Source organism: Henckelia pumila, chromosome 2 (assembly GCF_033568475.1).
Source record: "Henckelia pumila isolate YLH828 chromosome 2, ASM3356847v2, whole genome shotgun sequence".
NCBI classification, from domain to species: Eukaryota; Viridiplantae; Streptophyta; class Magnoliopsida; order Lamiales; family Gesneriaceae; genus Henckelia; species Henckelia pumila.
Genome location: NC_133121.1, coordinates 68,119,899 through 68,142,206, shown reverse-complemented (window position 1 = coordinate 68,142,206; position 22,308 = coordinate 68,119,899). Strand labels below are relative to the sequence as shown.

Genomic DNA, 22,308 nt, shown 5'->3' with positions numbered 1-22,308 from the left:
AGGGTCACACAGTGTAATGGAGTTTTAATCCCCGTTGAGATAGTTAAATTTAAAGAGTTAAATTTAATGAATAAAGAAGTTGGACTTCTTAAATAAGAGAAAGGGAGTAGGATTTCCTAAAATGACATGGGGATGTACATTTTTGGAAACCACTGAATTCGGATTCAGGAAAATTTATCTTGACTTTAAAATGTGCAGAAATGGTTTCTGTGCACATTGGTAAAATCGGTTTATCAATCGGAGTCACGATGAATTTTATATTAATTTCTGAACATGCGGGCTTTGCTTGTCGGGCCTCAACTTATGACTAATGGGCCCTAATGTGTTAGTGGCCTGCATTATAAATAAGTTATTGCAGTACAGAAATTACACACAACAGGTCATAATTTGAGACAGGTTTTTCGAAAACCCTAGCCTCCTCTCTCTCAAATCGGCCGCCCCCCTCCCTTCTCTGCGTGAGAAATTCCGGTCTGTGATTTTGAATTGCAGTCTGGAATAGCGAATCAAATTCGTTTATTCTCTTCGTAGAAAACTTCTGATAGATTTTCTAGTGCAATCTATCAGAGGGATTAAACCTCTATTCGTGGACCTGATTGAAGAAGTTCATCAGTTCCTGGGAGAGACAACAAGAGCAGAGAAATCTGTTGGAGTCCAATAATCTCGCTTCGAGATTGAAGGTAAAATTTAATAATTGTTATTTAATTTTACACACACTTATAATTTAATCGTTAAACGGTTGATACCCACACTATGGAATTGTTCCATACTAAAAATTTTAAACTTCCGCTGCACCGGGTATCAATCGTGATTGATCTGAGAGCCGCGTTTTCCAACATTAGCAACATGTAAGATGTGCAATAACTTAAAGATTTAAGGTTTGGTAGGTAGTAGAACTTATCGGTTGCGCTAGGATGACGTCCTTTTTTTCTTTAGGTTGTAAATTTAGATCGAAAGTAAATTTGAGGAGTGATAAAATTTCATCGAGGATAAGACCACTCGGGAACAAATAAGAATTTTGAATTTTAAATTGCAGTAAAAGTTAGTCAGATCCTTGATGATATAGATATCAATAAGAATCAAGAGAGCGCATCGAAAGCTAATCAGCGTCAACTAATGTTGGGTGCAAGGTAATAAGATTTAGTGTTGATCTGGTTGTTTGATTCCGAACCTAGTTCAGTAAGTCTTGAATTTCGAGGACGAAATTCCATTTAAGGGGGGAAGGAATTGTAGCACCTAAAATCTAATCTACTAAATCGTATACATTAAAATTAATAAATATTAGGATTTTTTTATTTTAATTGATATAAATTCTTTATTTGAATTACGTGTTAATAAAATATTAATTATTTATTTAAAGAATTTTATTTTTCTAACTATTAAATTAATTCTTTTAATTGTTTAGGTTTACTCATTTAAATTATTTTTTTATACTACTAATTTGATTTAAATATTTTAAAGGTTTATGACTTCTGTATTTAAATGATTTTTATTGTCCAACTTATTTATTTATTTTAAATAACTTAATATTAGCGGTTAGTCGCCTTAAATTATTTTAAACGTCTAGCTTATTTATTTAAATCCTTTTTAATTGTTCAAATCATTTTAAAGGTTTTTAACTCCTCTTGTGAATTTATTTAAATTACTTTTAAATGTTAGCCTAGTTTGTGTAAATTGTTTGAATCGCACTGTTTATTATTTAAATATCTTATTTATCGTTGTGACATCAAAATATTTAAGTATTGAAAAATCCATTTTCAAACCTGGTAAATAGAATTTAAGTATATAATTCTTAAATTTTATAAAATTCAGTATTTGCGGAATTTGGGCCTAACACTTATAAATACTATACATTATATTTTATGCATTATAGTCATCACCCACTTCATTGTGTTGATCGGCCCAAAGGATTGTTTTCCCAGCCCAAGTCTCGGCCCAATCTCGGTCCATTCTCCCTATCCCCTTCTCCAAGCATCAGTCGAGATCTTCTCATTTCTTCCTCCCCATTTCTAACGCTCAAGGGATCGTCACTCTCACTTTCTTCCATCCCAAGCCATCGGCCGCAGCAACTCCACCTTTTACGGCGAAGCGTGCCTCCAGGGAGCTGCACGAGCTCCACCATTTTTCCAGCTCGAGCCCAGCCACTGAGTTCCCATTTTCTGATTATTTGAGCGTAAGGCAAGAATACGGATTTCCTTGGCCACCAAGTGGAATATTATGATCGTGTTCTTGTATCTGCTAGCATTTCGTTTATTTTGGGCTTATGACTAACAACTCGCTTATTCTTCTGATTTCTTGCGTGCCGTCCGAAATCTCTTTTTTCACTATGCGTCGTTCCTGGCCCCTTTCTGTTGCGTCGTTTTTGCATATTATTGATGTGTATTATTGCTCATTGTATTATTTATGTTGTTCTTCTTGTGTTGTTTGGGGCTGCCCTCGTGAGTATCGGGCTGCTGGGCAATTGCGCCCCTCCCCTATTTCGTGATGTTGCCGTGAGCTTGAGGTGGTGTGTTTGAGATTTGCTTGTTGGTTGGATGGTGCTTTGGGAGGCTACCATGGTTGAGACGTAGCTCACATAGTAGCACTTAGGGTGTGTCAGTTTGCTAACAATTTGTTGAGGCAAGGGGCTGTTGATTGGAGGTTGTAGGAGTTGGGTTTTCTGGGGGATGGAGTAGGGCTGTTTCGAATTGGGAATTTGCTTAGAACAGGGGCCGATTCGAGCTGGGATTTGGCTAGAGCAGGGGCGGTCACGAATTGGGAATTTGCTCTAGGACAGGGGTCGGTTCTTAGGAAGGGAAGGGCTGACATGCAAGCTGGGGTTTTGGCATGAGGGAGTCGGTCTTATAGGTTGTGGTGGATCTAGGGGCGGTCTAGGTCCTAGTCTAAAGGTTGTTAACATAGGAATTCAAGGTTTAGGTATCTAGGAAAGGGGATTATTAAAGACTTGGGTGAGCAGATTATTTGGCTAGTGGTGGGCTGTCCGGAAATGGTTGTTCAAGACAGGGTTGCACTGTTGTTTTGGTTAAGGGCTCGGGTCTAGAAACAGCCTAGGATGTTAGGGAAACTTCATTTCGAGCAATTCGGTTATGTTTTGGTTGAGTTCTAGGCTATTGATTGTTAAGGTGCTGATTTTGATGTTAAGTGTTTGCTGCCTGGAAACTTTAGTGACAAAAATTATTGGATAAGAATTGTACCTCGAGGATGATTTTCTAGTTAAGTATAGAGTGCATGGGATTCGTGTTTCAAGCGAAAGTCGTGTTGATTAAGAATCGAGTAAGATATAGGCTTTGCAAGTGGATTGTTCGGGATTCGTTCTAAGTGCCAAAAAGTAAAGTCTAGATTCTTAGCTATGGTTTGCCACCTAAATCACCATCCATGTCAACCATCTTACTTCATTAATTTGAGAATCGAGTAATTTATTTTGAAAGAAGTCTTTTTCTCGAGTTCAGTCCAAGTCTTTGAGTCAAGTCAAGAAAAGAAAATATTTCGAATAAGGAAAGTTGATTGTGCCAAGACGGGCAATGTCGGTTGGGGGATGCCTCAGCTCACTTGCCAAACGATGGGTAGTGTGCGGCCGGGAGACATCCCGGAACCCCTACCAAATCGACGGGTAGTGTGCGGCCGGGAGAAATCTCGGAACCCCTACCAAATCAGTTATAAGGGGCAATGTCGCGTCGGGAGAAATCTCGGCATCCTGTCGGCATAGTATACTGCAGCCATTGATGGATCAAAATCAGAGGGTTTCAATCAACGATCTAAGTTTACAGTTTATCAGTTATTCAATTATTAGTTATAATTTAGTTTATCAGTTATTATTTAGTTTATCAGCTATTCAGTTATCAGTTATTATTCAGTTTATCAGTTATTCAGTTTATCAGCTCATCAGTTTATCAACTTATAAGTTTACAGTTAGTTTATCAGTTCAGTTCATTAATTCTCAGTTTAGTCACTTCAGTTCACATGTTCAGTCTTGCTATGCACTCTCAATTCGAGTTTAGCTTCAGTCAGTTAGATTCAATCATGCATGAAACGTTTTCGCGTACTATTTTTGCTAGTCTTTCAGTTAGGAAAAGGCATGTATTTTTAGTATAAACTATTTTTAATTGTGTGTGCATGTATATTTATTATTCGTTATTTTACCCAATATTCTTGTTGAGTCTTTAGGCTCACTACATCTGATTGGTGCAGGTGAGGATGATTTCCTAGGGACTGAGGGGCAGGACCTCCAGGTTGATAGCATCTGGCGGAGAACACCCATGGCCGTCGCTTCCCTTTACTTTTTAGTATAGAGTTGTCTGTAATAAAGAATTATTTACTCATGTTTATTTCCCAGTTGTCTAGCAGGATGTGATCCCCTGCTTATTTACTAGACATGAAAACTCTCTATCCGTTTTTCTTGCCTTGTTTTTGGGACTGTACCCAAACAATTCTTATGATTATCGTGTTATGTTTCTTACCTTTGAGATTCTTTCTTTTCTTTTGAACTTCTATTGTTGAGACAGGACGGATTAAATATTTACCGGTAGGTCATGGAGAAATTTTTGAAAAATTTTTATGGTAGTAATCATAAGATATCCTGAAATTTTTTTTCTCATTTATGTAATAAAACTAGAGGTTAGGGTCGTTTCAAAATACATCAAGGAGATTCTAAAGAAGTTTGGGATGGAGAACACAAAATCATCATCTACACCAATGAGCACAACAATAAGACTCGATAAGGATGAAAATGGTAAATCTGTAGATCAATCTTTCTTTCGTATTATGATTGGCTCCTTACTTTATGCTACTGCTAGTAGGCCGGACATTATGTTTAGTGTTTGCTTGTGTGCACGGTTTCAATCATGTCCAAAAAAATCACATTTGTTCGCCTTAAAACGCATTTTTAAATATCTTTCAAATACTCAAAATCTCGGCTTGTGGTATTCAAAAAATTCTTTCTTTGATTTAAAAGCGTATTGTGATGTCGTCTTTAGTGGATATAAGGTGGACAGGAAAAGCACTAGTGGAACTTGCTTCTTTCTAGGAAATTTTTTAGTTTCTTGGTTTTCAAAGAAACAAATTTGTGTTGCGTTGTCAACGACCGAAGCCGAATATATGGCTGCGGGTAGTTGTTGTGCTCAAATTCTTTGGATGAAGCATCAATTGCTCGACTATGGTGTATCTTTTTCAAAAATTCCTATTTTTTGTGACAACACTAGCGTCATATGTCTTACAAAGAATTCGATTCAACATTCGCGCACCAAACATAATAAAATTCGTCATAATTTTATTCGTGATCACATCAAACGAAATAAAGATGAACTTCAATATGTTGACACTAAAAATCAAATTGCCGATATTTTTACAAAACCACTAGATGAAAATACTTTTATTCGTTTGCGTGGTGAACTTGGCATGATTAAGTTGTAATCGCATGTGGACATAAATTGAAATTTAATTTCATATTAAGGGGGAGCTTAATAATAAAATTCAAGCAACTTAATTTTGGATAATACAAATTAATTGTATTTATTCAAAGTTATAAAGCTCACATTTTATGTAAAGTTTATGTGATGCATTTTAGAAATCATATTTCAATTCTCTTATTTTGCATTTACTTTTCCAGTCTTTTTGATTATCACAAAAAGGGATGAATTAGTTTGGTTAAATACTTTAACTAAGGCGGAGAGTTAGTATGGTTAAATGCATGGAGAATGAAATTGGTTATTTGATAAAAAAAATTGTTTTCAACTAACTATTTAATTGAGGGGGAGTTTTTGTATAGTTTTATTTATGCAATTTTATTGTGAAAATTTAAATTATTTATTTAATATTGTACATTTATTTCTCTTATTTAACCAAGTTTTGTGATCATAAAAAATGGGGAGATTGTTACGTCTTAAACGCATACAATCTCGTGTTATTAGATTAATGTTTTTAATGCATTAACGAGTCTCATAATATTATGTTTTGATGATTACAAAACTCGGTTAATTGTTACTAACCATTTAAAGTGAGATTTTGCAGATTAGATTTATTGACAAATAAATTCTTGGAAGCAATTTTGAAGCTATAAATGTATTTATGAAGTCTCTTATTGCTCATTGAATGGATGGAACATTTTTATGTGGATATGAAGAAAAGGACAAGAAGAAGACAAAGTATGGAGCATCAACTTTCAAAAATTACTGTGAATTTTCTAAGAACTGAAATCCGATCTGCACCAATCATAATCCGGATGAGGATGTTTTAAACCCTCTATCCAAATTTGAGAGCAATCCAACGGGTATATTGAGAGATATGATTTTTGCAAATATGCCCCGCACAGTACCTACTTCTGCAAGGAGCAAAAAGATGAAGAAGCAATTTCAGAAATTTACTGGAAATGTTTGATTCATCAGAATCCGATCTTGACCAATAATAGTCAAGATCTGGATGTTTTCAAACTTATATCAAAATTGCATATCAATCCAACGGCTAGATATGGAGTTATGATTTTTCCACCATAGTTGCGCAGTACCTATTTCTGCAGAACATGAAGCGAAGGATGAAGAATCAACTTCCGAAACTTACTGGACGTGTTTTAGAGATTCAAATAAAATCTCCACCAATCAAACTCCAGATCAGGATGTCATAAACCTTATTTCCAAATTTCAGATCAATCCAACGGATGGATTGAGAGATATGAATTTTTCAAATGTGTCACGCATAACAAGAAGCAAAAACATGATGAAGCGACTTCTGAAAATTACTGGAAATGTTTGGCTTGTTCAAAGAAAATCTCCACCGTTCCGAATGACTTTTATGATGTTTTAAAGCTTTAGGAAAATTTTTCGATCCATCCAATGGTTAGATTGTGAGATATGTTTTTTCCACAAAATCCGCTCAGTGCTGGGTAGAAGCAGGCAGCGACGCCGAAAACTTTTTTTGTCTACTCCTTCACTTCCCAACACACGCTCCATGCACCAAAATCATATTCAAATCTTTGCCAACTATAAATAGAGGCTCTCCAAGGTCATTTGGAGATATCCCAACTCATCTCTTCTCTCCTTTTCAAGCAATCTTCTCTCTATCAAAGTGTGTGTGATATATTCGAATATTTGAGAGTGTTTGTAAAAATAGTTTGTGAGTTGGTTGTGCTATTGTTGTAAGCACTTGAGTGTGAAGCCAAGTGTGTTGTGTGATTGTTGAGGCTATCCTTGGAGCCCTTAAGGCCAAGTGTTCGAGTTGTATCGGCACGGTGATCGTGTTGAATTGTATGGCTATCCTTGGAGCCATCAAGGCCAAGACATTGAAGTGCTAGTGGATCCTTGGTTATTCGATCTTAACCAAGAAGAGGAGACGTAGACGATTTATTGTCAAACATCCATAAACATATCCTATCTCATTTATTGTTTTATTTACTTTACACATTTATTTATTTTACGCATTTATTTACCGCATTTATTTTTGATTGTTTTAAGTCTTCCGCTTGCGTATTTGCATAATCACTTTAAATTGCTAAAGTTGCCAATAGAACCTAAATCCCCCCCCCCCCCCCATTAGGTTCTAACATGTTGACACAAAAAATCAGCTTGCTGATATTTTTACAAAACTACTAGATGAAAATAATTTTATTCGTTTGCGTGGTGAACTTGGAATGATTGAGTTGTAATCGCATTTAGACATAAATTAAATTTAATGTCAAATTGAGGGGGATCTTAATAATACTTTTGAGAAATTTAATATTGGATAATACAAATTAATTGTATTTATTCAAAATTACAAGCTCAAATTTTATATGAATTAATTGTTAAGGACTTAAATGCAATTTACAAAAGCTAGGGTCATTTTCGTAATTCTGAACTCGAGTAGTTCGGATTGTCCGAAATGTTTACCTCCCATTCAATTTAAAACTTTTGAATTTTACCCCCAAAAATCAGATCGGATCGTCCGAACCTATTCGGACCGTCCGAACCACTCCGCGGTTAAATTCAAAATTTATTATCCCTCGTATTTCGGATCCACTGCCCAAACTTCGGACGCTCCGAACCCCTTCGAACGCTCCAAATGTTCAAATCCTATCCAATTCAGTCAAACCGTATTAAATTTTCTAGGGTTTTGGAAGGGATCAGACGATCTGAACCACTTCTGATCCTCCGATCTGTTCAAATTTTATCCGATAAGTTAAAATATTATCCCTCGGTAAATAGATCGAACCGTCCGAACCCTTGCCTATAAATAGGCTTCGGATCTCCCGAAATTATTCACACCAAAATCTTTCCTTCTCTTCTTATATTCGAAAACCTCTCCAAAAATTCCTCGTCGCAATCTTGAAGTTGGCGGTTCGAGTCGCAATACTCGACCCCGCATTGAGAATATCTCTTGCGACCCAAACCAACATGCCGAATCCCGTCCAATTCTCGATGATTACCCATCACGCCCAATCCTTCCCGGTCAACTTCTCGATATCGACTATTTTGCGAGCTCTCATCTTCTATTGTTGGGCCTTATCAATGCTCAACAATGGACTTCTTTTTTCCTACCCTCTATTCATGACCTCATTTTCCCTTCTCTTCTTTTTGAGTTCTACGCCAACCTGAACTCAAACTGGGAGGTGATGATATTCATATTGCCACAGTTGTTCAAGGCCGGCATATTTATTTTTATTCCGCTGATCTCGCTGATTGGTTCGGCCTTCCTAGGAACGCACCAAGTCTCTTCTTTTCTCAGTGATGGCCTCAAAACGATCCTACATTTGATCGTGATTTAACCCTTTCTAATATTCTTGGTTGTCCTGCCACTGCCGTAGACGATCGTCTTCTCCTCAATTATCTTTGTCCTGATTATCAAATTGTTCAAAAACTTATCACTTCGTCTATTGTTCCTTGCAGTGGAGACACCTCCACCTGCAAATATCTCAATCTTTACGTTCTTTTTCATATTATTTCCTCTCGTCCTTTTAACCTTCCTTGCTTTGTTATGTAGGTTATGCATAACACGGCTAAATTTTTGAAACGAGTGAGTATTCATTTTGATCGCTTCATTAATCAAATTTTGACTCATTTCGATATTTCTTTTGATGACGTGTAGCATTTACCTATTCCCGATTCTCATATCTTTAACCATGCCACTATCACCAAGATGGATTTATCTTGGAATCCTTCTTTCTCTCGTTGGGTTGACGACCCAACTCGTGCCTTTTCATTCCATCCTGTTAGAGATTTTTTCATTCCCTATTCAAATCTTCTTCCCTCTGTTCAGTTGAAGGGATTTCCTTCTGCACCTCCTCCCGAAGAAGTTCCTTCTTCTTCCGGTTTTCACCATAGTCCACATAATATTGGCGATCTCACTTTTCTCTCTCCTTAGGTTCCCCCAACTCCTTTGAATCAATTTTCATTTGATCGTTTCTCTGAGCAGTTGAATTGCATTGAAAACCTTTTGATCAGCCACTCGAATGAGTCTAGAGATTCATTTGTCGAGTTGAACACTCGAGTTACTTATTTGGAGACTCGTTTTGATCACTACATGTCACATCCTCCGTCACAGAATGAAGATGACTCTTATTTTATATTTATTGCATTTCAGTTGTAATTTTTATTTGTTGTTTTTTTAAATGTAATATTTAGTTGTTTAATGAAATTTGTCTTATCTTTATTGTCTTTCTTTATTTATCTTTTTGATTATCGCAAAAAGGGGGAGAATAAATTTGGTTAAATAATAATATTTGGTTAAACATTAAAAATTGTGTTGTTTAATTAAGGGAGAGTTATTTAATTGCTTATGCTATTTATTTTAATTCATATTTATTTCTCCTATTCCACCAAGTTTTGTGATCATAAAAAAAGGAGAGATTGTTATGACTTAAACGCATATAAATCTCGTGTTGTGAGATTAATGTTTTAATGTATTAACAAGTTTCAAATATTATGTTTTGATGATTACAAAACTAGGTTAATTGTTACTAATATTTTTAAGTGAGAAATTTGCATATATTAATTTTTTGTGTTAGAAAAATATTGAAAATCGAAGAACAAAGTTGGTGGCTTAAAATCAAAGAACAAATTCAAAAGTTGAAATTTTTGAACTACAGAGATCGGACGATCCGATGCCTGATCGGACAGTCCGAAGTATTTCCATCAATTTTTAAATGTTTGGATGCTAGTTTGGAGGACACGAAGCATGGGTTCGGATGCTCCGATAAGAGATCGGATGGTCCAAACCATACAATAAATACTTTAATCTTCGGAGTCAAGTTCAGAGGGCACGAATCCAAGGTTCGGAGGATCCGAAGACCCGATCGGACGCTCCAATCTCATTACAGCGATAACAGATCTTGTTCGAAGACTTTTGATCGAAAATGGATTTAATGCAGCCGATTGGACGATTCGATCTTCAGTTCAGACGATCCGAACAGTGCCACGACCACATATATTTGAATTTGAATCAGTACAGTTCGGAGGCTCCGAAGCTCAGATCGGACGGTCCGATCTCACCCTATTTAGCACTATAAATAGAGGCATTCCAAGGCCATTTGGAATCACAACTCAACATCCGACTCTCTCATTCATTCAAGCACCATTTGAGCGATCCTTCAAGCATTCTAAGCCTATTTCAAAGTCCCTAAATATATATTTGTGTATCGAGTTGTATAAGTTCTTGAAAATCGTAGTTGTGTATACTCGAGTGTGAAGCCGAGTTTTTATCGAGTTGTTGTGGCTATCCTTGGAGCCCTTAAGGCCAAGTGTTTTGAGTTGTTGTGAGGCTATCCTTGGAGCTCTCAAAGCCAAGAGACGCGGTGATCGTGTTGTTGTTGCATCGGCTAACTTGGAGCCATCAGGGCCAAGACGAAGTGCTAGTGATACCTTGGTTAATGGATCTTAACCAAGAAGGAGAGATGTAGACGATTTATCGTCGAACTTCCATAAACATATCCTCTCTTATTTACCGCTTTATTTAATTTCTGTCATTTACTTTATTTACTTACTGCATTTATATTTGACTGTCCTAAGTGTTTCACTTGCATTTTTGCAAAATCATTTTAAATTGCTAAAGATGCCAATAGAACCTAATTCCCCCCATTAAGTTCCAACACAATGAATAATTAATCCTTTAAATCTCCCTCTTTTTGTCTTTCTGGACAAAATAATCATACACACAAATAGAAAACTCAGCAAATCCCCCTAAATTTTAACTCTCAGATCTCCCCCTGAGTTCGAGCTATCAAATCAGTTCTCCCCCTTAATTTGATCTTTTAAGTCCGAGTGTTGTCGAGAATGTTGTTAACACGTGCACACAACACTTATTAGATCAGGGAAAATTACCACCTATTAAGATCAAAACATGTTAATATACAGTGAAGTGAACATCTTAACACAAAAAAAAGCATATATTATTTCAGCAAAATAAGCATAAGAACTAAAGCACTAGTAAAAAAAACAATTAAATTTGATTGCTCTCAAAGCCACCATTTTCTCCAGAGGAGGAGCCATCTTCAAAATCCTTCACCATATTCTTACTTTTTTGTCCAAAAGAGGTATCCATTCCAAGCATACTTCAATTTTCAGCCAAGAAGGATTCATATGTCAGCTTTGTCTTGTAGAATCTTCTGTTCACCATGCATCATATGGACTTGGATTCAAACAAAGCCCAGTTGGAGGGTTGGAGCAGAAGGTACTGAGGTTACAGTGACAGGGTCAGTGTTGGAAACATCTGGCACAAAATCTGATTCTGTCCGAGGAAGATCCAACTTTCTTTTACCATTACGAAGAGCAGATGATATCTTCAGTACTTCCAAAGCATTAGATAAAGGTTCATCATCATCTTTCTCAAAACCTTGAGATACAAGCATAACATATATCAAAGAAGGAAACATGAGCTTGTATGATACCAATCCAAAGTCTGCATATTGCATAATTGTATTGAACATAAGTTTTCCAAAGTTAAAAGTTGTTCTAGTTCCTATAGCAAACAACACTGCATCTTGGTGTTTGGTGACGCTGGTGGAATTTGTGGATGAAGTTCAAATCTTGAATGCAGTCTTGTGGAGAACATAATAAAAATAAGTAAGATTTGTAGCAGATAACTTTTGGGGATGAGCAGGAAATCGACTGATAATGCCACCAGTAAGAACATAAGTGATGTCATCCAGAGTAGGCTGTGCATCTTCTTCCACATCAGGTGAGTTAAAGAATCCATTGGTCACAACAGGACTAAACTAAAAATTTTTACCCCAACATAGATCTTACCAAACTTAGCAGATAGGGATTTTTGACAACAACAGTTAAATTGGTGTAGAATTCCAACACAAGTTTTCTACAAAATGGTGCAGAAATAGTAACAGTGGACATCAAATTTCTTTGTTTGAAAAATATAACATATTTTGAGACTTTTAGGACTCCAGATCAATGTTTTTCTCCTCAAAAAACTCAAGATTGGCATAGTGTTGCCAATATTCTGCAGCATCCTTGGTATAAAAAGAGGAGGAAAAAGACTCGCTTACAGAATACTCATCATCCAAGAAGTTTACAGAGGTGTTTGTCAACATTTGGCTCGACATATTCCTTTGAGTCAATTTCTTCAGACACAACTTCTTCACTAAAATCCTCACTTGAAGTAGAAGAGGAGCTATCAGATGGATTGGGTTTATTGTCTGCAAACTCTTGCATCATCTCCTCATTGGGATTATCCTCAGAAACAGTAGGAGAGGAACCAGACACTTGCTCTTTGGCTTGCTTCAGATTATTCAAGAATTTTGCTATTGACTCTTCCTCATCATCTGATAAGGCAATCTCAGGTTCAGAATCATTGGGTACAGTAAGAGTAGTAGGCATGTAGTGACCCGCACCGTGATCATCTATTAATTAGAAGCTTAAGCATGAAATAATTTTAATTAAAACATAATCAAAAATTATATGCGGAAAACACCAAATTTATACAAACGCAAGCAAAAGAAATCCGAAATTATTACAACCAAATCGAACCAGATTCTCAGTACCAATTCAACGAGTTCTAATACAACCTTTAGAAGAAACAAAAATCTCCAACAGCCGCCACAACCCGAAACTAAGTCCGCCCTAAGCCTCCTACTGCCTCCAAACTAAGACCTGCCCCGTCGAATGGGGTGTCCAATAAACACATAAATATGGACGTGAGCAAACTACGCTCAGCACGAGATTATGAGTTTACAAATACTATATGATCATGAATGCAAGTGTATGAGGTACCAAGACTCAATGTAGTACCTAAAAATCCAATCTACTAATTCGCATATATTAAATTAAATAAATACTATAATTATTATTTTTAAGTTTAATTGATTTAAATTTTTTATTTGAATTATGTGCTAATAAAATATTAATTATTTATTCAAATGATTTTATTTTACTAACTATTTAATTAATGTTTTTTTATTTGTTTAAGTTTATTTGTTTAAATGATTTTAAGTGTTTAGTTTATTCATTTAAATGATTTTAAACGTTTAAGATTTTGCCTATTTAAATGATTTGAATTGTCCAGTTTATTTATTTAAAATAATTTAAGTTTATCGATTAGTTATTTAAATTATTTTAAATGCCTATCTTATTAATTAAAATTATTTTAACTGTCCAAATCATTTTAAAGGTTTTTATATCGCTTGTGTATTTATTTAAATTGATTTCAAACGTTCGTCTAGTTTGTTTAAATAATTTTAATCGCTCTATTTATTATTTAAATATTTCACTTATTGTTGTGACATCAAAATATTTAAAGTGTTGATTTTAATTTTTAAGTTAGTGTTTAAATTCCTTCGGATGTTTATTTGTTTAATTATTAGGTTAATTATTCTTGAGATTCTCGATTTCAGTGGCTTCCGGTTCCGGCATGAGGTGACGGTGGATTTTGGCGGTAAATTCTTAAATAATATTTCAAGAGTTAATATTTATGAGAATTGAGAAAAATAGATGAAATGTTGATTTTAGATTTTTTTCGGGTGTCAAAAATCGCTTTTATCGCATCCTTGAGTTTATTTTTAAAATTTTTTGAAAGATTAGCACTTTCAAGCCCAGACTAGTGAAATTAAATTTTTATAAATTTTTAATTTTGGGATTTTGAAACTTAGGAAATTTTAAAGGTGCAAAGTTTAGTAGTGTTAAAGTTGTATTAAAAGAGTAGCAATTTTGTTAGTGTGAGTAGAACTTTTAAATCTCACTCACACACCCACCTATACTTACATACATATATACATACACACTATTATATCCCAAAACAAATAATAGAAGCAAACCCTAGTCCCCAAATTATCACACAACACGCCTCCTTCTTCTCATTCTTCTTCAAGGCTAACCCATCGGCTTCTTCCCTCCTCGCCGAAAACCCGCCGCGCCGCCGTCGTCCCTCCTCCTTGCCAACCAGAGCTCCTTGGGAAGGTGTAGCAGCTGATGTTCAAGTTTTCCAGCCCCTTCTCCATCTTCTTTCTTGAGTTTTTTAAGATTGAGGCAAGTATATGCATTTCCTTGGGTATTTAAACAAGCTATCTATGTTTTTGAGCTATATCCCTTGCAAATTTTCAAAATGCCTTTGTTATTAGACATGTTGTGTAGGTTTTAAGAATTTTTCAGCTAGGGGTTATGTTGGATTTTTGATTTTTGGATATACATGATGTTTAAGGAGTTGGATGGTAAATTGTGTCTTGAGAAATGTAGGGGTTTGTTGCATATTGCATTCTTTCAAAAATTCAGAAGTTTCATGCCCTTTAATTTCAAAATTTTGCATGTGTTAGGGCTGAAATTGAAGTGAGTTTGAAGCATTTTAATGATTTTCATTGGGCTTGATTGATTGTTCATGAGTTTGATGCATTTTGGTGCATGATCATGTGATTTTCGAAAATTGGAGTTGGAGTGTGGTTGAGGGCTGCCTATGTGTTTGTGGAAAGTCCTAATACATGTCTATAGGTGTGTTTGGTGGTTTGGAAGGAAGTAAAGGCAAGGGAAAAAGGGCTAGGGATGGTTTCCTCCAAGTAGAATGGTTGTAAGGTGTTGATCTCCATTTGCAGGGCAGTTCTGTTTTCGGGGCAGGGGAGGACCTGAACGAGGTCTGGACATGGATAGGGCTGGTCCTAGGTCTAGATTATGATGTTGTGGTCGAGTCGGTATAAAATGGGCTTGTTTCGGTTAAGTATTCAATGAGTTATGGGTCTTTGAAGTTGAGGTGTCGGTGCAGAATTTTTGGGAAGAAATAAGGGGCTATCCAAAGTTGGGTTTTGTATGCATTGCTTGGGTTGTCAAATGAGGATAAAATCTGGTCCTAGGGGTTTTTGTAGTGTATGGAGAGTGTCGGTTTGAGCGGGGTCGAATTCGGTTAAGGTAAGAATGAGATATGAGCTTTTGGGTGCGAATGCTCGGGTTATGCCTTGGTTGTGAGGAATAGAGTTAAGTATGGGTCTTAGCACCTAGGGGCAGCCACTCTCCCACCCCATGTCCACAATTTTGTGTTGATTCTCATTTCCTAAAGTTGCATACATGTGTGCTTGAGTCTCGTCTTTGAGCCGAGAGAAATGTTACAAAGAAAGCTGCTTTTATTCATTCATGCTAAGTATTTTGAGCCGAGTCAAAGAAGGGAAAAGAAAATATTTGTTTGAACAAAGTGATTTGATTGTGACGAGACAGGGTATTGATGAGTGGGGGATGCCTCACTCACTTGCCATAGACGGGTAGATCGAGATCGAGAGACATCCCGGGATCCCTACCAAAATATACGGGTAGTGTGAGATTGAGAGAAATAACGGGATCCCTACCAAATGACAGATAAAGGGGTAAGTCGCGTCGGGAGGAATCTCGGTGTCTTGCCAGCATAGTGCACTGCAACCATTGATCGATCAAAACAGAGGGTCACAATTCAAGGATCTAAGTTTACAGTTTCAGTTTCAGTATCATTTTGGCTCGTCTTAATTTATTCAGTTTTCATTCATGCATGAGTTTCAGTTAAGTTAAGAAAGTTCAAGAGTTTCATAGCGTGAGTTGGTGTGCGTTCATTGTTTACAGGTCGTCTCATTCTCTTGTAGCATGCGCATTTTTACAGCTTAAGGTTCAAGTATATTATGTACAGTATTTTGAGTATTACTGCAGTTATTTTATACCCTTGTTATTACACTGTTTATATTTGCTGAGTCATTAGACTCACTATGCTTGTTTGGTTGTCAGGTTAGGAGGAGTATTTAGAGATCGAGGGGCAGGATCCTCGGGGTTGAGGTCGCCGGTGGTGCAAGGCCCTATGACCGTTGCTCCGCATAAGACTAAGCTTGTAATAAAGAATTTTAGCTTGAGTACTTTCAGTATTAGCCAGGATGTATTTTTCTTGTGCTTAAACTTTTAGTCTTGAAATTTGTTATCAATATTATTGCAACCGTGTGGAGGTTGTCTTTCCTTTTGGAGTTTATGATTATCGCACTATGGATTTCTTTTTACGCGTTTATTTCTTTATATTAGAATTGCTTCTTGTGACAGGGTGGCTTGCTTACTTACAAACAAGTCATGGCAAATTTTTTTTTAAATCCGTATTTTTCTTTATTATTTAAATAAGATTAGAGGTTATGGTCGTTTCAGTTGGTATCTGAGCACGGTCTTGGTTTAGGCTGAGCCTACTGCCGGTTGCCGAAACTCAAGGGATCTCGCCTCAAGGTCTGTAAGTTTTAATGAATTTTATATCGTAATCATAATTGATTTATTGCTTTAAATGTTTTGATGTCATCTTTTTAATAATATTTTCAAAATAGATGTTTAAATCCTTTAAATGTGTAATTTCAGTGTTTAATTTTGTTTAAAAATTTTTGTTAGTAGTTTTAAAGTGTACCATTCAAATGTTTATTTTTTTAGCATGCGACTTCAAGTTAAACGGAGTTGGTGTTCCAATATTCCTTTCAGTTTTGGACAGTATGTGGATGTTGTTTGAGTTATTATGTAGTGCTAGCAAGTTTTAGGAGATATTAATTGATGTGCCCTTGTAGTATTTTATTCTCTTGTGGATGTAATTTTTAATCGGGTACGACTAAGTGAATAGTTTATTTAGGAATTTCTAGACGTGTGTTTAGTCAGTTAAGTTTATGAATAGAACTCATGTGAAGACTTGAGATATGAACCTGATTTTGTATTATTATGGATAGTTTGAGCTTTCTTTTGTTATTTGAGAAAATATGATTTTATGAAATAGTGAGTTGGTTACTATGAGCCTTTAAATTAGTGAACTATTATTCCGATCGTTATTTCCTTTTTCCTTCTTTTGTGCTCAGATCCGTTACAACATATATTTTTGAGTATCCAAAATTTCTTTGCACTTTCTTTGAGCATTTATGGATTTGTATGACATTAATAAGCGTTGAATTATGCCATTTTGGCATTGGTTGAACTTTTTAGTAACATCTTGTTAATGTTTCACACATCTGGAAATTTTTCCTTCGATTCTGAAGCCACATGTTGATGTGAGTAAGATTCACTTTTTTTTTTTGATAATCTACTCATGTTGTGTGGCTGAAATCTGATTTTATTTTGAGACCGTTGTTTACCCTGATTATTGACTTGTGTGTACTTCTCTCGACTGAAGTCACACTGACCGTCTTAATTGTGCTTTGATTGTTGAGCATGATTTCATTACTCATGGATGAATGATCACGAGATGTGTATCTTGTTGGCCCATATTCAAATATTCATGGAGCCTCCATTATTATTCATTCGTCTCTAGAATTTAATTATGAGTGAGTTGTTTTCACTTATCTAGATTTTTATTTTCAGCTCTTTTGTTTGTAATGCTTGCGTCATTTCATTTCATATCGAGCAGCATTTCTTGTATGTTTGTTTCCTTTCATGATCCATCATAATGAGGATTTTGGGTGGAACATAGTTTCGACAATCATTTCTATTTCTTGTGTAGAAATTTGACTCGTAACCACATAGTGAGTGTTTAGACCGTTGGGAATTGATGTTAGTGCTAGATAAAATCCTAAGTTATCGTCGTGTTCTGAGAAGTGATGACTATCAATTATATCTGGTTCTAGCGAGTAGACTGCTAGGTGGTAAATTAATTGAATGGGTTGTTTCAAATTTTAGACAAGATCGTTAAGAGCGAATATATGATTTTGGTGAGCTGAATGGGTGAACAGTTGCGAGATAGGAAATAGAGCTGTCCCTAGAATACTTTCGAGTACTTTACTTTTGCATTCTAAGATTTTGTGATTGTTGACCGATAAGACTAATGCACCAACTATGGGAATGGAATGCTGAATAGAACATTCAGGTAGTTTTTCTGGATAAGTTATAGATTTATTTATTGGTAAAATACTAAGGTACAGGAGGATCAATTAGAAAGTCTTTTCGATCAGGTTGCAAAATCTTCAAGGTGTCCAATTGTATACTAAGTCCTTGAATTATGAATTCAAGTTGTACATATAATAATTTGGAAATTTTTTTGGGTTTTCAGACTTTCTGTCGGGTTGAACTAGAGATTTGAGATATGTCTTCAGGAGATATGTAAGAGTTATTTGTTAATACATTGGGATTGAACAACAGTGGATTTTATGGGTATATTTTCTTATCAAGGATTAGATAAGGTTTATTTATAGAAATGAGTCGATCAATCTTAAGTAGAGAAGAATCATTCGTTCCACTTGAAGGTTAGCTGAGCTAGAGTCGTTGTTTTAAGAAAATTTTTAATCGTCCTTAGAGGCGTAAAGAGTTGTAGTAACTGATAAGGGATTGAGCATAATCCATGATTATTAAGCAAAAGCTGTGACGCCCGGGGCTGAAGAGGCAGAGAGTGATCGCCGGTGCCAAGAGGTTGCACGGACAATGAGCGGCTCCTGGTAGGCTTCTAGGCGGAGGGAGACATGAATGAACCGATCCCGTGCCGGAATGAGAGGGGATTCTGAGACTGTGTAGGTATGGGACTACATAGTTGAGGAGGGTTTAAAAGATTTCATATGTACTGCTCATATTAAGAAGGTGCATCTTCTTTTCGGAAGCTCATCACATAAGAACTCCAAAGTTAAGCGTGCTTGACTTGGGGCAATTATAGGATGGGTGACCCCCCTGGGAAGTTTTCCAGGGTGCGTGTGAGTGAGGACATAAGCACGCTGAAAAGACCCGTCTTGATACAGTGGGTCGTTACAAAAGCACCACTAATAAGTGGTGTAGTCCTCTTGAATTTCGAATTTGGTTATTAAGTTGCCCTTGAAGGTATCGCTGTTCCGTAATATTATTGATTTGGGTATTAATGAAATTAATTCATTTGTCGGTCCTTATATGATTATTGAGGAGGTTCGTAATTTGTTTTATCGTTCGAGCTTGCCGCAGAGTTTTATTTCAATACATGATGGGTTACAGGTGTCGATGATGTGGAAGTAGGGGTCAGATCCATCTCGTATCTTGAGAGCCGATGAGGTAGAATTGTATAGTTCCCCTTAGCTACCGTAGTTAGAAAAGTTAGGTGTTTGGTTGCTAAGTATTTTGACTTCTTAAGATCTCGAGACCTATATTATTTATGATAAGATTAATCGGTAAGTGGACTTTGAGCATAACCTCATTGTGAGAAAGATTTCTACTATGGAAAAGATCGACATAAATTATTTATTGGTTATGCGAAATCTACTGCATTGAAGCAGTGATTTGAATTACCTCTTAGGAAGCAATCATTTGGGGATAAATAAGAATTTGTGAATATTTATTGCAGTAAGAGTTAGTCCGATCCATGATGATATAGATATCAGTGAGTATCAGACTGTGCAGCGAAAGCTATTTAGCGTCAACTTTTGTAGATGCGCGGTAAGAAAGTTAGTGCCAATCAGGTCTAATGTATCTGGACCTAGTTAGTAAGTCTTGAATTTCGAGGACGAAATTCCATTAAAGCGGGGAAGAAATTGTAGTACCTAAAAATTCAATCTACTAATTCGCATATATTAAATTAAATAAATATTATGATTATTATTTTTAAGTTTAATTGATTTAAATTCTTTATTTGAATTATGTGCTAATAAAATATTAACTATTTATTCAAATTATTTTATTTTACTAACTATTTAATTAATGTTTTTTTATTTGTTTAATTTTATTTTTTTAAATAATTTTAAGTGTTTAGTTTATTCATTTAAATGATTTTAAATGTTTAAGATTTTGCCTATTTAAATGATTTGAATTGTCCAGTTTATTTATTTAAAATAATTTAAGTTTATCGATTAGTAATTTAAATTATTTTAAATGTCTATCTTATTTATTTAAATTCTTTTAATTGTCCAAATCATTTTAAAGGTTTTTATATCGCTTGTGTATTTATTAAAATTTATTTCAAACGTTTGTCTAGTTTGTTTAAATCATTTTAATTGCTCTGTTTATTATTTAAATATTTCACTTATTGTTGTGACATCAAAATATTTAAAGTGTTGATTTTAATTTCTATGTTAGTGTTTAAATTCCTTCAGATGTTTATTTGTTTAATTATTAAGTTAATTATTCTTGAGATTCTCGATTTCAGTGGCTTCCGGTTCCGGCATGAGGTGACGGTGGATTTTGGCGGTAAATTCTTAAATAATATTTCAAGAGTTAATATTTGTGAGAATTGAGGAAAATAGATGAAATGTTGATTTTAGATTTTTTTTCGGGTGTCAAAAATCGCTTTTATCGCATCCTTGAGTTTATTTTTAAACTTTTTCGAAAGATTAGCACTTTCAAGCCCAGACTAGTGAAATTCAATTTATATAAATTTTTAATTTTGGGATTTTGAAACTTAGGAAATTTTAAAGGTGCAAAGTTTAGTAGTGTTAAAGTTGTATTAAAAGAGTAGCAATTTTGTTAGTGTGAGTAAAACTTTTAAATCTCACTCACACACCCACCTATACTTACATACACATATACATACACACTATTATATCCCAAAACAAATAATAGAAGCAAACCCTAGTCCCCAAATTATCACACAACACGCCTCCTTCTTCTGCTTCTTCTTCAAGGCTAACCCATCGGCTTCTTCCCTCCTCGCTAGAAACCCGTCGCTCCGCCGCCGTCCCTCCTCCTTGCCAACCGGAGCTCAACCTTGGGAAGGTGTATCAGCTGATGATCACGTTTTCCAGCCCCTTCTCCATCTTCTTTCTTGAGTTTTTTAAGATTGAGGCAAGTATATGCATTTCCTTGGGCATTTAAACAAGCTATCTATGTTTTTGAGCTATATTCCTTGAAAATTTTCAAAATTCCTTTGTTATTAGACATGTTGTGTAAGGTTTTATGAATTTTTCAGCAAGGGGTTATGTTGGATTTTCGATTTTTGGATATACATGATGTTTAAGGAGTTGGATGGTAAATTGTATCTTGAGAAATGTAGGGGTTTGTTGCATATTGCATTCTTTTAAAAATTCAGAAGTTTCATGCCCTTTAATTTCGAAATTTGGCATGTGTTAGGGCTGAAATTGAAGTGAGTTTGAAGCATTTTAATGATTTGCTTTGGGCTTGATTGATTGTTAATGAGTTTGATGCATTTTGGTGCATGATCATGTGATTTTCGAAATGTGGAGTTGGAGTGTGGTTGAGGGCTGCCTATGTGTTTGTGGAAAGTCCTAAGACATGTCTATAGGTTTGTTTGGTGGTTTGGAAGGAAGTAGAGGCAAGGGAAAAAGGGCTTGGGATGGTTTCCTCCAAGTAGAATGGTTGTAAGGTGTTGATCTCCATGGGCAAGGCAGTTCTATTTTCGGGGCAGGGGAGGAATTGAACGAGGTCTGGGCATGGTTAGGGCTGTTCCTAGGTCTAGGTTATGATGTTGTGGTCGAGTCGGTATAAAATGGGCATGTTTCGGTTAAGTATTCAATTAGTTATGGGTCTTTGAAGTTGAGGTGTCGGTGCAGAATTTTTGGAAAGAAATAAGGGGCTGTCCAAAGTTGGGTTGTGTATGCATTGCTTGGGCTGTCAAATGATGATACAATCTAGTCCTAGGGGTTGTTTGTAGTGTATGGAGAGTGTCGGTTTGAGCGGGGTCGAATTCGGTTAAGGTAAGAATAAGATATGGGATTTTGGGTGCGAATGCTCGGGTTATGCCTTGGTTGTGAGCAATAGAGTTAAGTATGAGTCTTAGCACCTTGGGGCAGCCACTCTCCCACCCCATGTCCACAATTTTGTGTTGATTCTCATTTCCTAATGTTTCATACATGTGTTCTTGAGTCTCGTCTTTAAGCCGAGCGAAATGTTACAAAGGAAGCCACTTTTATTCATGCATGCTAAGTATTTTGAGCCGAGTCAAAGAAGGGAAAAGAAAATATTTTTTTGAACAAAGTGGCTTGATTGTGACGAGACAGGGTATTGATGGGTGTGGGATGCCTCACTCACTTGCCATAGATGGATAGAT

The 22,308-nt window shown here is 35.8% G+C and overlaps 1 long non-coding RNA gene across 1 annotated transcript; it reads left to right on the top strand.

Moving 5' to 3' along the window:
* Positions 1 to 2,013: 2,013 nt before the first annotated feature.
* LOC140877127 (uncharacterized) lies at positions 2,014 to 4,453 on the top strand. The gene is made up of 2 exons (XR_012149245.1): positions 2,014 to 2,175; positions 4,186 to 4,453. It is a non-coding gene; the product is annotated as an uncharacterized lncRNA (long non-coding RNA).
* Positions 4,454 to 22,308: the final 17,855 nt, after the last annotated feature.